The sequence below is a fragment of the Pleurodeles waltl genome, chromosome 7, assembly GCF_031143425.1.
Source record: "Pleurodeles waltl isolate 20211129_DDA chromosome 7, aPleWal1.hap1.20221129, whole genome shotgun sequence".
NCBI classification, from domain to species: Eukaryota; Metazoa; Chordata; class Amphibia; order Caudata; family Salamandridae; genus Pleurodeles; species Pleurodeles waltl.
Window position 1 is genome coordinate 909,886,103 of NC_090446.1, and position 15,612 is coordinate 909,901,714.

Consider the following 15,612-nt stretch of genomic DNA (forward strand, 5'->3'; position numbering starts at 1 on the left):
TGGCTTGGGAGTGGTAGCCTCCCCAAACCACTGGTATGTGTTGAAGGGCACATTTGGTGCCCTCCTTGCATAAACCTGTTTGCACCAGTCCAGGGACCCCCTGTCCTTGCTCTGGCGCAAAACTGGACAATGGAAAGGGGAGTTACCACTCCTCTGTCCATCAGCACCCCAGAGGAGGTGCCCAGAGCTCCTCCAGGTGGCCACCTGATTCTGCCATCTTGAATCCAAGGTTGGCGGAGGCCCTGGGAGCATCTGAGCGGCCAGGTCAGGCAGGTGACGTCACAGTCCCCTCCTGATAGGTGGTCACCCTGCTATTGACCAATCTCCCATTTAGGGCAGTATAGGATCTCCATCTTGGTTGGGTCCTCATAGCTGACATGTAAGATTCCAGCAGGACTCCTCTGCAACATTTACTTCAACTTCTGGCCACTGGAACCACAACTGGACTTCAAAGGAACCAACAATATGCAGCTCCAGCGACAACTTCGCCTGCAACATTGTTTACCTGGCTCGTTCCGGCAACTGCAACATTTCCCTGGCTGTGCATCCTCTGAGAGCGGCAAGTCTTCAGTCTGCACCAAGAAGCAAGAAGGAATCTCCCCAGGAGTGAAAGAGTCACTCCCCTGCATCCACAGGCACCAAATGCAACGACGACCGGCTGCATGGGTCCTCTCTCTTGCAACTCAGTGTGGATCTTGCAACACAGGTGGTGGTCCTGGGTGGTCTCCTCTACCAGCTGTCCAATTTTGGAGGTGGTCAGTCTTTGCCTCTCCTTGCAGGCCAGTATCCCTGTGCACCACAACTCTTGAAGCTACCAAGGCTTGTTGGCTCTTCTTCCATTGGACCTTCAGGCTCCATATAAGCCTGGCCTCCTGCACCCTTCCCTGCAACGCATGGTCTCCTACATGCCACTCCGGCAAAGTGAGACTTCTTTCTAGGTGTGCAGAGTGGGCCTCGCTGTGACTCCTGTGCCTGTTGACTGTGAGTTGCCTGTGGGGCCTGCATCCACAGCGTTTTGCTTTCCTGACTTCTGTGGGTCGCCTGTGACTCTCCTTCGTGGGTTGAGTCCCCTCAGGCCTTCCTGGTCCCCCAGCAACTCTGCAAATCCTCTTCTGCAACTCTTGCCTTTTCCAAGGCTTGTCGGTGGTTTTTCCACACCACTGACGGACTGCAACTCTTTTTCTGAGGTGGGACATCAACAGCATCAATTCTGGAACTCTTCCTCTGCTCCTGTGCTGCACAACAGACTCCTTGTCTTCACTGTAGACCTGGTCCTGTATCTCCAGAAGGGTGGGTAGTGGGTCCTCCCCCAACCGGACACTCCAACTGAAACTGGACTTGCTCCCCTTCATTTGCAGGTCCTCTTTTGTCTGGATCCATCTTCTGTTTCTTGCAGCCTTGCTTGGGTCTTGCACAGTCCTTTCACAAAGTTTCTCTGTGGGTTTTGGAAATACCAGGTACATTTTATATTTCTCCATTTCTGGACAACAACAGGGCACTGTGATGGAAACCCGCTTCATCCCTAACTATATGAATCTGCATATGGGCTGGTGGGGGGAGCAGGTCTTCAATAGCCCACCTATTCTTCGCATTCCATTTTTTTAGTATATGGTTTGGTCTGCCCCCTCCCCAGGGTCTCTACTGTTTACTGTTATTGCACTGTTTTCTATTGCTTTCTATGCCCACTCCTGATTACTAAGGTATACATAATAGTGTGTTCACTCACCTGCTAGTAGAGATTTGCCTAAATAGTATTTTAGTATTTGTGTGACTAAAATAAAGTACCTTTATCTTTGTAACATTGTGTGGTTCTTACATGTGTGTAAGTGCTGTGTGACTGTAGTGGTATTGTATAAGCTTTGCCTGTCTCCTAGATAAGTCTTGGCTGCTCATCCACAGCTACCTCTAGAGAGCCCTGGCTCCCTAGACACTGTCTACATCTCACGAATAGGGGATACCTGGACCTGGCATAAGGTGCTAACACCATAGGTACTCAACACACAACGGGCCAGCTTCCTACAGCAGGTTCTTAAAGAATACTGGCACCTGGATAGACAGGTTGACTTGGAATTTGCTCACAACTTTATGTAGGAAATAGGGGGTTGTTCTGAAAACTACCTTATCTTTGAATGTGCATGTATGGTTCCTGTATTGTTAGCACTTGAAACTTGCTTACTCTTCGCAGCGATGGGATAGCTATCAGAAAGGAAGTTTTTAAAGTGATAAACTGAAGTTCAGCTTTGTGCACGGGTTCAAAAGGATTGTCATCAGCTATGTCAATACTGTATTTAAGCTCCACATTGTGGCTGGTGCCCTTCTTTGAGGGGAGATTCTTTTGGATCCCTCCAGAAACTTCTATTTAACAGGTGCTGTGAATAAAACGTTTACATAACGCTCCCCTGGTGTAGGAAGTTGGCTCTGTATGTGCTATTTCAAAGTAAGGAATAGCATGCACAGAGTCCAAGGGTTCCCCTTAGAGGTAAAATAGTGGTAAAAATAGATAATACTAATGCTCTATTTTGTGGTAGTGTGGTCGAGCAGTAGGCTTATCCAAGGAGTAGTGTTAAGCATTTGTTGTACATACACATAGACAATAAATGAGGTACACACACTCAGAGACAAATCCAGCCAATAGGTTTTGTTATAGAAAATTATCTTTCCTTAGTTTATTTTAAGAGCCACAGGTTCAAATTTAACATGTAATATCTCATTCGAAAGGTATTGCAGGTAAGTACTTTAGGAACTTCAAATCATCAAAATTGCACGTATACTTTTCAAGTTATTGACAAATAGCTGTTTTAAAAGTGGACACTTAGTGCAATTTTCACAGTTCCTAGGGGAGGTAAGTTTTGATTAGTTTTACCAGGTAAGTAAGACACTTACAGGGTTCAGTTCTTGGTCCAAGGTAGCCCACCGTTGGGGGTTCAGAGCAACCCCAAAGTCACCACACCAGCAGCTCAGGGCCGGTCAGGTGCAGAGTTCAAAGTGGTGCCCAAAACACATAGGCTAGAATGGAGAGAAGGGGGTGCCCCGGTTCCGGTCTGCTTGCAGGTAAGTACCCGCGTCTTCGGAGGGCAGACCAGGGGGGTTTTGTAGGGCACCGGGGGGGACACGAGTCCACACCGAAATTTCACCCTCAGCGGCGCGGGGGCGGCCGGGTGCAGTGTAGAAACAAGCGTCGGGTTCGCAATGTTAGTCTACGAGAGATCTCGGGATCTCTTCAGCGCTGCAGGCAGGCAAGTGGGGGGTTCCTCGGGGAAACCTCCACTTGGGCAAGGGAGAGGGACTCCTGGGGGTCACTTCTCCAGTGAAAGTCCGGTCCTTCAGGTCCTGGGGGCTGCGGGTGCAGGGTCTCTCCCAGGCGTCGGGACTTTAGGTTCAAAGAGTCGCGGTCAGGGGAAGCCTCGGGATTCCCTCTGCAGGCGGCGCTGTGGGGGCTCAGGGGGGACAGGTTTTGGTACTCACAGAATCAGAGTAGTCCTGGGGTCCCTCCTGAGGTGTCGGATCGCCACCAGCCGAGTCGGGGTCGCCGGGTGCAGTGTGGCAAGTCTCACGCTTCTTGCGGGGAGCTTGCAGGGTTCTTTAAAGTTGCTGGAAACAAAGTTGCAGCTTTTCTTGGAGCAGGTCCGCTGTCCTCGGGAGTTTCTTGTCTTTTCGAAGCAGGGGCAGTCCTCAGAGGATGTCGAGGTCGCTGGTCCCTTCGGAAGGCGTCGCTGGAGCAGGATCTTTGGAAGGCAGGAGACAGGCCGGTGAGTTTCTGGAGCCAAGGCAGTTGTCGTCTTCTGGTCTTCCGCTGCAGGGGTTTTCAGCTGGGCAGTCCTTCTTCTTGTTGCAGGAATCTAATTTTCTAGGGTTCAGGGTAGCCCTTAAATACTAAATTTAAGGGCGTGTTTAGGTCTGGGGGGTTAGTAGCCAATGGCTACTAGCCCTGAGGGTGGGTACACCCTCTTTGTGCCTCCTCCCAAGGGGAGGGGGTCACAATCCTAACCCTATTGGGGGAATCCTCCATCTGCAAGATGGAGGATTTCTAAAAGTTAGAGTCACTTCAGCTCAGGACACCTTAGGGGCTGTCCTGACTGGCCAGTGACTCCTCCTTGTTGCTTTCTTTGTTCCCTCCAGCCTTGCCGCCAAAAGTGGGGGCCGTGGCCGGAGGGGGCGGGCAACTCCACTAAGCTGGAGTGCCCTGCTGGGCTGTGACAAAGGGGTGAGCCTTTGAGGCTCACCGCCAGGTGTCACAGCTCCTGCCTGGGGGAGGTGTTAGCATCTCCCCCCAGTGCAGGCTTTGTTACTGGCCTCAGAGTGACAAAGGCACTCTCCCCATGGGGCCAGCAACATGTCTCTGGTGTGGCAGGCTGCTGGAACTAGTCAGCCTACACAGACAGTCGGTTAAGTTTCAGGGGGCACCTCTAAGGTGCCCTCTGGGGTGTGTTTTGCAATAAAATGTACACTGGCATCAGTGTGCATTTATTGTGCTGAGAAGTTTGATACCAAACTTCCCAGTTTTCAGTGTAGCCATTATGGTGCTGTGGAGTTCGTGTAAAACAGACTCCCAGACCATATACTCTTATGGCTACCCTGCACTTACAATGTCTAAGGTTTTGCTTAGACACTGTAGGGGCACAGTGCTCATGCACTGGTACCCTCACCTATGGTATAGTGCACCCTGCCTTAGGGCTGTAAGGCCTGCTAGAGGGGTGTCTTACCTATACTGCATAGGCAGTGAGAGGCTGGCATGGCACCCTGAGGGGAGTGCCATGTCAACTTACTCATTTTGTTCTCACCAGCACACACAGGCTTGTAAGCAGTGTGTCTGTGCTGAGTGAGGGGTCTCTAGGGTGGCATAAGACATGCTGCAGCCCTTAGAGACCTTTCTTGGCATCAGGGCCCTTGGTACTAGAAGTACCAGTTACAAGGGACTTATCTGAATGCCAGGGTGTGCCAATTGTGGATACAATGGTACATTTTAGGTGAAGGAACACTGGTGCTGGGGCCTGGTTAGCAGGGTCCCAGCACACTTCTTAGTCAAGTCAGCATCAGTATCAGGCAAAAAGTGGGGGGTAACTGCAACAGGGAGCCATTTCTTTACACAAGCCCCCCCCAGCCCACAGGCCAGGAGACTCAGCCAACGCTGGAAGAGTCTTCCTAGTCTGTCAGGCGAGGAAGAGTAGAGGAAATGGCTGGTTTGTTGCAGGGCCTACTCTGCCTTACATCCTCCTGTTCAGGTCATTCCCTCTGGGGAACTGACCCACTTCCACAGTGATAGGACCTAGTCTGAACTGCCTCTTGTCTGTGCTTTTTATGTCTTCACCCATTCTCTCTATTTTGAGGTCAGAGGTATCCACCTCTGCTAATCTTATCTTAGCCAAGGTCACCCCTAGCTTACCCAAAGAGGTTACCCAGAGCTGGAGTAACCCCACCATGACCAACAGGGTCAGGGGGCCTAACTTGTTATTTGGCATGGGGTCAGACCACCATGCCAAGGATAGTGCAGCCATAAAGGCTAACACCCAGCAGAGGCCACTGACAGCTGTCAGTGCCCAGAACCACACCTTTAGCTCTTCACCTAAAAGGGAAGGGGCTAAGTTACAGGCTTCTTTGGGTTCAGGTTGCCTGTCTGCTGTATTGGAGTGGGGGGTTACCACATCTTGTAGTGAACACCCTTCTTCCACTCTTTCTTCTGTTAGCTGAGGAGCCACCCACTCAGGTTTAACAGTTGCCTGACTAGCCAGGACTTCTTGTGGGTCAGGTTGGACTTTATCAGGGCCATTTTTGGAGTTCTCCCCTACTGGAGCAGAATCTCCCTGGCTTGCTGTAACCTTGGCTAAAGGTTGTCCACCCTTCCTACTCTGTTTTCTTTTCTTCTTCTTCTGGGGCCTGCTTGCATTTACTGCAGAGGCAGGACTTCCAGAAACCTTGGGAGAGGACTGGCACTGGACCAGTTCCTCTCTTGAGCTCTGACTAACCTCTGGGTAGTCATTTCCAAGGAGACAATCAAGGGGGAGGTCTGTACTGACTACTACCCTTCTCCAGCTAAGAGTGCCACCCACTTCTATGGGTACTAAAGCCACAGGCCTCTTAGTGACCCTGTCTAGGCTAACTCTTACCCTGGCAGTCTCACCTGGGATGTACTGGTTTGAGAGCACCAGCCTGTCATGCACAATAGTGTGACTGGCACAAGTGTCTCTCAGGGCAGTGGTTGGGATTCCATTCACCAGTAGGTGGTGGAAGTGTCTACTTCCCTCTGGAATCTCCAACTCACCTGTTGGGCCCTGTTTCCAGTTGAAGGCTAAGAAGACCTCCTCATCTGAGGAGTCATCTCCCATGGCTACACTGGTTACCCCTGGAATTTTGTTCTGGGGTTTGTTTTTGGGACAAGAAGTGTCCTTGGTGTGGTGCCCAGACTGTTTACAGTTGTGGCACCATGCCTTAGTGGCATCCCAGTTCTTACCCTGGTACCCACCTTTGTTTTGGGTTGTGTCTTGGGGCCCACCCACCTGTTCTGGTTTTTGGGGGCCTACAGAGGACTCTTTTTCTTTGTTTCTAGTGTCACCCACTTTCTCCTGGGGAGTTTTTGTAACCCCTTTCTTTTGGTCACCCCCAGTGGAAGTTTTGGTTACCCTAGTCTTGACCCAGTGGTCTGCCTTCTTTCCCAATTCTTGGGGAGAAATTGGACCTAGGTCTACCAGATACTGATGCAACTTTTCATTGAAGCAGTTACTTAAAATGTGTTCTTTCATAAACAAATTATAAAGCCCAACATAGTCACACACTTCATTTCCAGTTAACCAACCATCTAGTGTTTTTACTGAGTAGTCTACAAAATCAACCCAGGTCTGGCTCGAGGATTTTTGAGCCCCCCTGAATCTAATTCTATACTCCTCAGTGGAGAATCCAAAGCCCTCAATCAGGGTACCCTTCATGAGGTCATAAGATTCTGCATCTTTTCCAGAGAGTGTGAGGAGTCTGTCCCTACACTTTCCAGTGAACATTTCCCAAAGGAGAGCACCCCAGTGAGATCTGTTTACTTTTCTGGTTACACAAGCCCTCTCAAAAGCTGTGAACCATTTGGTGATGTCATCACCATCTTCATATTTTGTTACAATCCCTTTGGGGATTTTTAGGATGTCAGGAGAATCTCTGACCCTATTTAAGTTGCTGCCACCATCGATGGGACCTAGGCCCATCTCTTTTCTTTCCCTTTCTATGGCTAGGAGCTGCTTTTCCAAAGCCAATCTTTTGACCATCCTGGCTAACAGGGGGTCATCTTCACTGGAGTTATCCTCAGTGATTTCAGAGGTGTTGGTCTCTCCTGTGAGGGAACCAGCATCTCTGACTATTATTTTTGGAGTCAGGGTTTGAGGGACCCTGTTCTCCCTAGATAGGACTGGTAGGGGGGAATTTTCCTCCAAGTCACTATCCTCTTCCTCTGAGTTGCCACCCTCAGAGGGGTTGGCCTTTTCAAACTCTGCCAAAAGCTCCTGGAGCTGTATTTTGGTAGGTTTGGGGCCCATTGTTATTTTCTTTATTTTACAGAGTGACCTTAGCTCCCTCATCTTAAGATGGAGGTAAGGTGTGGTGTCGAGTTCCACCACAGTCACATCTGTGCTAGACATTTTGCTTCTAAAAGTTGGAATACTTTTTAAGAATCTACAACTGGTTCTAGAATCTAATTCAAACTTTTACAAACTTTTAAACTCTAAAAGAAATGCTAAACAGGATCTAACACAAGGCCCTAGCAGGTCTTTTAAGAATTTAGAAAACTTTTCAAATTGCAAAAATGAATTTCTAATGACAATTTTGGAATTTGTCGTGTGATCAGGTATTGGCTGAGTAGTCCAGCAAATGCAAAGTCTTGTACCCCACCGCTGATCCACCAATGTAGGAAGTTGGCTCTGTATGTGCTATTTCAAAGTAAGGAATAGCATGCACAGAGTCCAAGGGTTCCCCTTAGAGGTAAAATAGTGGTAAAAATAGATAATACTAATGCTCTATTTTGTGGTAGTGTGGTCGAGCAGTAGGCTTATCCAAGGAGTAGTGTTAAGCATTTGTTGTACATACACATAGACAATAAATGAGGTACACACACTCAGAGACAAATCCAGCCAATAGGTTTTGTTATAGAAAATTATCTTTCCTTAGTTTATTTTAAGAGCCACAGGTTCAAATTTAACATGTAATATCTCATTCGAAAGGTATTGCAGGTAAGTACTTTAGGAACTTCAAATCATCAAAATTGCACGTATACTTTTCAAGTTATTGACAAATAGCTGTTTTAAAAGTGGACACTTAGTGCAATTTTCACAGTTCCTAGGGGAGGTAAGTTTTGATTAGTTTTACCAGGTAAGTAAGACACTTACAGGGTTCAGTTCTTGGTCCAAGGTAGCCCACCGTTGGGGGTTCAGAGCAACCCCAAAGTCACCACACCAGCAGCTCAGGGCCGGTCAGGTGCAGAGTTCAAAGTGGTGCCCAAAACACATAGGCTAGAATGGAGAGAAGGGGGTGCCCCGGTTCCGGTCTGCTTGCAGGTAAGTACCCGCGTCTTCGGAGGGCAGACCAGGGGGGTTTTGTAGGGCACCGGGGGGGACACGAGTCCACACCGAAATTTCACCCTCAGCGGCGCGGGGGCGGCCGGGTGCAGTGTAGAAACAAGCGTCGGGTTCGCAATGTTAGTCTACGAGAGATCTCGGGATCTCTTCAGCGCTGCAGGCAGGCAAGGGGGGGGTTCCTCGGGGAAACCTCCACTTGGGCAAGGGAGAGGGACTCCTGGGGGTCACTTCTCCAGTGAAAGTCCGGTCCTTCAGGTCCTGGGGGCTGCGGGTGCAGGGTCTCTCCCAGGCGTCGGGACTTTAGGTTCAAAGAGTCGCGGTCAGGGGAAGCCTCGGGATTCCCTCTGCAGGCGGCGCTGTGGGGGCTCAGGGGGGACAGGTTTTGGTACTCACAGAATCAGAGTAGTCCTGGGGTCCCTCCTGAGGTGTCGGATCGCCACCAGCCGAGTCGGGGTCGCCGGGTGCAGTGTGGCAAGTCTCACGCTTCTTGCGGGGAGCTTGCAGGGTTCTTTAAAGTTGCTGGAAACAAAGTTGCAGCTTTTCTTGGAGCAGGTCCGCTGTCCTCGGGAGTTTCTTGTCTTTTCGAAGCAGGGGCAGTCCTCAGAGGATGTCGAGGTCGCTGGTCCCTTCGGAAGGCGTCGCTGGAGCAGGATCTTTGGAAGGCAGGAGACAGGCCGGTGAGTTTCTGGAGCCAAGGCAGTTGTCGTCTTCTGGTCTTCCGCTGCAGGGGTTTTCAGCTGGGCAGTCCTTCTTCTTGTTGCAGGAATCTAATTTTCTAGGGTTCAGGGTAGCCCTTAAATACTAAATTTAAGGGCGTGTTTAGGTCTGGGGGGTTAGTAGCCAATGGCTACTAGCCCTGAGGGTGGGTACACCCTCTTTGTGCCTCCTCCCAAGGGGAGGGGGTCACAATCCTAACCCTATTGGGGGAATCCTCCATCTGCAAGATGGAGGATTTCTAAAAGTTAGAGTCACTTCAGCTCAGGACACCTTAGGGGCTGTCCTGACTGGCCAGTGACTCCTCCTTGTTGCTTTCTTTGTTCCCTCCAGCCTTGCCGCCAAAAGTGGGGGCCGTGGCCGGAGGGGGCGGGCAACTCCACTAAGCTGGAGTGCCCTGCTGGGCTGTGACAAAGGGGTGAGCCTTTGAGGCTCACCGCCAGGTGTCACAGCTCCTGCCTGGGGGAGGTGTTAGCATCTCCCCCCAGTGCAGGCTTTGTTACTGGCCTCAGAGTGACAAAGGCACTCTCCCCATGGGGCCAGCAACATGTCTCTGGTGTGGCAGGCTGCTGGAACTAGTCAGCCTACACAGACAGTCGGTTAAGTTTCAGGGGGCACCTCTAAGGTGCCCTCTGGGGTGTGTTTTGCAATAAAATGTACACTGGCATCAGTGTGCATTTATTGTGCTGAGAAGTTTGATACCAAACTTCCCAGTTTTCAGTGTAGCCATTATGGTGCTGTGGAGTTCGTGTAAAACAGACTCCCAGACCATATACTCTTATGGCTACCCTGCACTTACAATGTCTAAGGTTTTGCTTAGACACTGTAGGGGCACAGTGCTCATGCACTGGTACCCTCACCTATGGTATAGTGCACCCTGCCTTAGGGCTGTAAGGCCTGCTAGAGGGGTGTCTTACCTATACTGCATAGGCAGTGAGAGGCTGGCATGGCACCCTGAGGGGAGTGCCATGTCGACTTACTCATTTTGTTCTCACCAGCACACACAGGCTTGTAAGCAGTGTGTCTGTGCTGAGTGAGGGGTCTCTAGGGTGGCATAAGACATGCTGCAGCCCTTAGAGACCTTTCTTGGCATCAGGGCCCTTGGTACTAGAAGTACCAGTTACAAGGGACTTATCTGAATGCCAGGGTGTGCCAATTGTGGATACAATGGTACATTTTAGGTGAAGGAACACTGGTGCTGGGGCCTGGTTAGCAGGGTCCCAGCACACTTCTTAGTCAAGTCAGCATCAGTATCAGGCAAAAAGTGGGGGGTAACTGCAACAGGGAGCCATTCCTTTACACCTGGTATATGCCACAATTGCCGCAAAGTGTACCTTGAGAGAAGAGTAGTTGATTCCGCCCTCCAGCAAGTGCGTAAGATAGGTTATTACTGTTTCTTGCCTAGATATTGCTTCTAAGGTATTATTCTCTGTACACCATAGGAGGTATCTTTTCTATTTTGATGCACAGCATTTTCTTATTGTTGCCTTCCTAGCCTCCTTTAGTATCTCCATGGTCCTAGGTTGAAGGTTTAGGTGTCTGAATTCTATGTATTCAGGCACCTGCTGCTAAACTGAGTGTTGCTGGTTCCGGGTGGAACTCTCGCCCATTTAGCATTGTGAGTAGGTCCCATTCCACTCTGAATACCATGCCTGTATGGCTCACTGATTAGTATGAGGTTCGTCCCTGGTTTCCTGGCCTTTTCCAGTACCTTCAGTATTAGGGGAATCAGAGGAAAGGTGTAGGCAAATCTCTATGACCAGTTTAGTGACAGGGCATTCCCCTTTGACTGGTGGTGTGGAAACCTGGAGGCGACGAGTTGACATTCTGTGTTTTCTGCTGATGCAACCCAGTCGATTGTTGGTGTGCCCCAAGTCCTGCAGATTTTTTATCTAGGTTCCTTTGTTTTATTTTCCATTTGAGTGTGCTGCTTTCCTCTCTCAGTCTATCTGCCTCTATGTTGTACTTTCCTGTTAGGTGGACGTTTTTTTAAGTGTATCCTTTGTGGTACCGCCAACTTCCATAATTCTTGGGCTATTTTGCTTAGGGTAAAATATTTTTTGCCTCCTTGTTTGTTCAGATAGAACATTGTTGTTGTATTGTCTGTTTGGATTAGTACTGTTTTCCCTGACTTTTGTGTTTGAAAGGCTTTTAGGGCCAGCAACACTCATCTCTAGGAAATGATGTGCTTTGTCGCATCTGTCTTGTTCCACTGGCCTCAAATTCTGTGTGTGCTCCCCATCTTTTTTGAGATGCAACTGTTGCGATGGTGACCACGGGAGTTGCTGTCCTGAAAGGTCTTCCCCTGGTTATGTCTTTGGATATCCACCACTGTGTCTCTTGCTGTATTTTCTCTGTTAAAACCACTAGATCCTTGTGACCAGTTGTTGCCCAGCCATTCCTGGAATGGTCGCATGTGGAGTCTAGCGTGGATTATGAGTGGGTGTGTAAGGAAACGCCTCCTTGGCATGGTTGCCCCCTGACTTTTTGCCTTTGCTGATGCTATGTTTACAATTGAAAGTGTGCTGAGGCCTGCTAACCAGGCCCCAGCACCAGTGTTCTTTCCCTAACCTGTACTTTTGTACCCACAATTGGCAGACCCTGGCATCCAGATAAGTCCCTTGTAACTGGTACTTCTAGTACCAAGGGCCCTGATGCCAAGGAAGGTCCCTAAGGGCTGCAGCATGTCTTATGCCACCCTGGAGACCTCTCACTCAGCACAGACACACTGCTTGCCAGCTTGTGTGTGCTAGTGAGAACAAAACGAGTAAGTCGACATGGCACTCCCCTCAGGGTGCCATGCCAGCCTCTCACTGCCTATGCAAGTATAGGTCAGTCACCCCTCTAGCAGGCCTTACAGCCCTAAGGCAGGGTGCACTATACCATAGGTGAGGGTACCAGTGCATGAGCATGGTACCCCTACAGTGTCTAAACAAAACCTTAGACATTGTAAGTGTAGGGTAACAATAAGAGTATATGGTCTGGGAGTTTGTCAAACACGAACTCCACAGCACCATAATGGCTACACTGAAAACTGGGAAGTTTGGTATCAAACTTCTCAGCACAATAAATGCACACTGATGCCAGTGTACATTTTATTGCAAAATACACCCCAGAGGGCACCTTAGAGGTGCCCCCTGAAACTTAACCAACTATCTGTGTAGGCTGACTAGTTCCAGCAGCCTGCCACACTAGAGACATGTTGCTGGCCCCATGGGGAGAGTGCCTTTGTCACTCTGAGGCCAGTAACAAAGCCTGCACTGGGTGGAGATGCTAACACCTCCCCCAGGCAGGAGCTGTAACACCTGGTGGTGAGCCTCAAAGGCTCACCCCTTTGTCACAGCACCGCAGGACACTCCAGCTAGTGGAGTTGCCCGCCCCCTCCGGCCCCGGCCCCCACTTTTGGCGGCAAGGCCGGAGAAAATAATGAGAATAACAAGGAGGAGTCACTGGCCAGTCAGGACAGCCCCTAAGGTGTCCTGAGCTGAGGTGACTCTAACTTTTAGAAATCCTCCATCTTGCAGATGGAGGATTCCCCCAATAGGGTTAGGATTGTGACCCCCTCCCCTTGGGAGGAGGCACAAAGAGGGTGTACCCACCCTCAGGGCTAGTAGCCATTGGCTACTAACCCCCCCAGACCTAAACACGCCCTTAAATTTAGTATTTAAGGGCTACCCTGAACCCTAGAAAATTAGATTCCTGCAACAACAAGAAGGAGGACTGCCTAGCTGAAAACCCCTGCAGAGGAAGACCAGATGACAACTACTGCCTTGGCTCCAGAAACTCACCGGCCTGTCTCCTGCCTTCCAAAGAACTCTGCTCCAGCGACGCCTTCCAAAGGGACCAGCGACCTCTGAATCCTCTGAGGACTGCCCTGCTTCGACGACGACAAGAAACTCCAGAGGACAGCGGACCTGCTCCAAAAAGACTGCAACTTTATCCAAAGGAGCAGCTTTAAAGAACCCTGCAATCTCCCCGCAAGAAGCGTGAGACTTGCAACACTGCACCCGGCGACCCCGACTCGGCTGGTGGAGAACCAACACCTCAGGGAGGACCCCCGGACTACTCTACGACTGTGAGTACCAAAACCTGTCCCCCCTGAGCCCCCACAGCGCCGCCTGCAGAGGGAATCCCGAGGCTTCCCCTGACCGCGACTCTCTGAAACCTAAGTCCCGACGCCTGGAAAAGACCCTGCACCCGCAGCCCCCAGGACCTGAAGGACCGGACTTTCACTGCAGAAGTGACCCCCAGGAGTCCCTCTCCCTTGCCCAAGTGGAGGTTTCCCCGAGGAATCCCCCCCTTGCCTGCCTGCAGCGCTGAAGAGATCCCTTGATCTCTCATTGACTTCCATTGCGAACCCAACGCTTGTTCGAACACTGCACCCGGCCGCCCCCGCGCCGCTGAGGGTGAAATTTCTGTGTGGGCTTGTGTCCCCCCCGGTGCCCTACAAAACCCCCCTGGTCTGCCCTCCGAAGACGCGGGTACTTACCTGCAAGCAGACCGGAACCGGGGCACCCCCTTCTCTCCATTGGAGCCTATGCGTTTTGGGCACCACTTTGAACTCTGCACCTGACCGGCCCTGAGCTGCTGGTGTGGTGACTTTGGGGTTGCTCTGAACCCCCAACGGTGGGCTACCTTGGACCAAGAACTGAACCCTGTAAGTGTCTTACTTACCTGGTAAAACAAACAAAAACTTACCTCCCCCAGGAACTGTGAAAATTGCACTAAGTGTCCACTTTTAAAATAGCTATTTGTGAATAACTTGAAAAGTATACATGCAATTGAAATGATTCAAAGTTCCTAATGTACTTACCTGCAATACCTTTCAAACAAGATATTACATGTTAAATTTGAACCTGTGGTTCTTAAAATAAACTAAGAAAAGATATTTTTCTATAACAAAACCTATTGGCTGGATTTGTCTCTGAGTGTGTGTACCTCATTTATTGTCTATGTGTATGTACAACAAATGCTTAACACTACTCCTTTGATAAGCCTACTGCTCGACCACACTACCACAAAATAGAGCATTTTTTTTTTTTTTTTTTTACCACTATTTTACCTCTAAGGGGAACCCTTGGACTCTGTGCATGCTATTCCTTACTTTGAAATAGCACATACAGAGCCAACTTCCTACAGGGTGCATATGCCATCATGCCCATTAGCTTCATGACTGTCCTTGCTGTCAGAGGTCACCCCTTCTGGTAAAGGCGTGTTTGCTCTGTGATTGCGTGTACTCTCCTCTGGGTAGGGTATGTATGTACTTTCCTTTCATCCAATCTGGCTCATAGGAAGCTCTTTTCCTGCTGTGGTTCTGAGGCCTATTTTCTTTGTAATTCATGCTGAACCCTAGCCCTGTAGGGCTCTTTTGAAGTATCTTGTGTGCCTGGTTTACGGCTATGTGTAGGTAGGCATCCTGTAGGCCTAAGGTTGCCATGCAGTCTCCCTTTTGCAGGAGTGGGATTACCTCTTGTAGGGTCATCTTGAAATGTTGTGTGGGGATGAATTTGTTGATGAATCTGAGGTCCAGGTTTGGCTTTGGTGTAAGGTCTTGTTTTGGTACCAGGAAGTAGGGTGAGTAGCTTCCCTTGTTTAATTCCTCTTTTTGCTTCCTATTGCTTATTTTTTCCGGAGTTCTTTCACTTCTGTCTTTAGTTGTACCAGTTCTATACTCTGATATATCTTCTTCTTTGGTGGGTCTGGTGGTGGTAGGTTGAGAGTTCTATACCATAGTTGTGGTGTACCACGTTTAAAATCCAAATTTGTAGTAATTTCTTCTCATTGTTGTGGGTATTGTGCTATTCTATCCCCACTGGTGGTGTGTGTGGGCTTGGGGGTATTCCAGAGTGACTTGGTTGTTCCTCCTCCTCTGGGCGGTTGGCCCCTTGCTCTCCCTCGAAAGGGCTGCCTTGCGGGGCGTTGCCACTGCTGGTACCCAGTCTGTTGGCCAGTTTGCTGGGTACTCCCCTGCTGCTGTTGCCCTGACGCAAAGGTTCCTCTTCCTGTGGGCCTTCTGATGGTGTTTCCTCCCCTTCTGAAGCTAACTCAGTATTGTAGTGCCCCCATTGATTTTGCAGTTTAATTGTCCTTTTTGACTTGTTGCAAGGACTCATCCACCTCTTGGCCGAATAATGCCTCTCCAGTGAAGGACTTGTTTCTGATGGAGCTTGTACCACAGGCTTGAAACAGGATAATCTGAGCCATGCATTTTCTTCTTAGGATTGTCCCTGTGAACATTTGTCTGCTGGCTGTGAAAGTGGCATCCAGAACCTATTTTAGGCCAGCATTGGTTTTCCCTTCTTGGATGACTGCCTTTGCCCTTTTCTTGTCCCCTTCCGGGAGCTTTTTCATT

The 15,612-nt window shown here is 49.7% G+C and overlaps 1 protein-coding gene across 1 annotated transcript in view; it reads right to left on the reverse strand.

Moving 5' to 3' along the window:
- NDST1 (N-deacetylase and N-sulfotransferase 1) overlaps positions 1–15,612 on the reverse strand; it is a 484,786-nt gene that overhangs the window by 87,599 nt on the left and 381,575 nt on the right. The window lies entirely within an intron of this gene.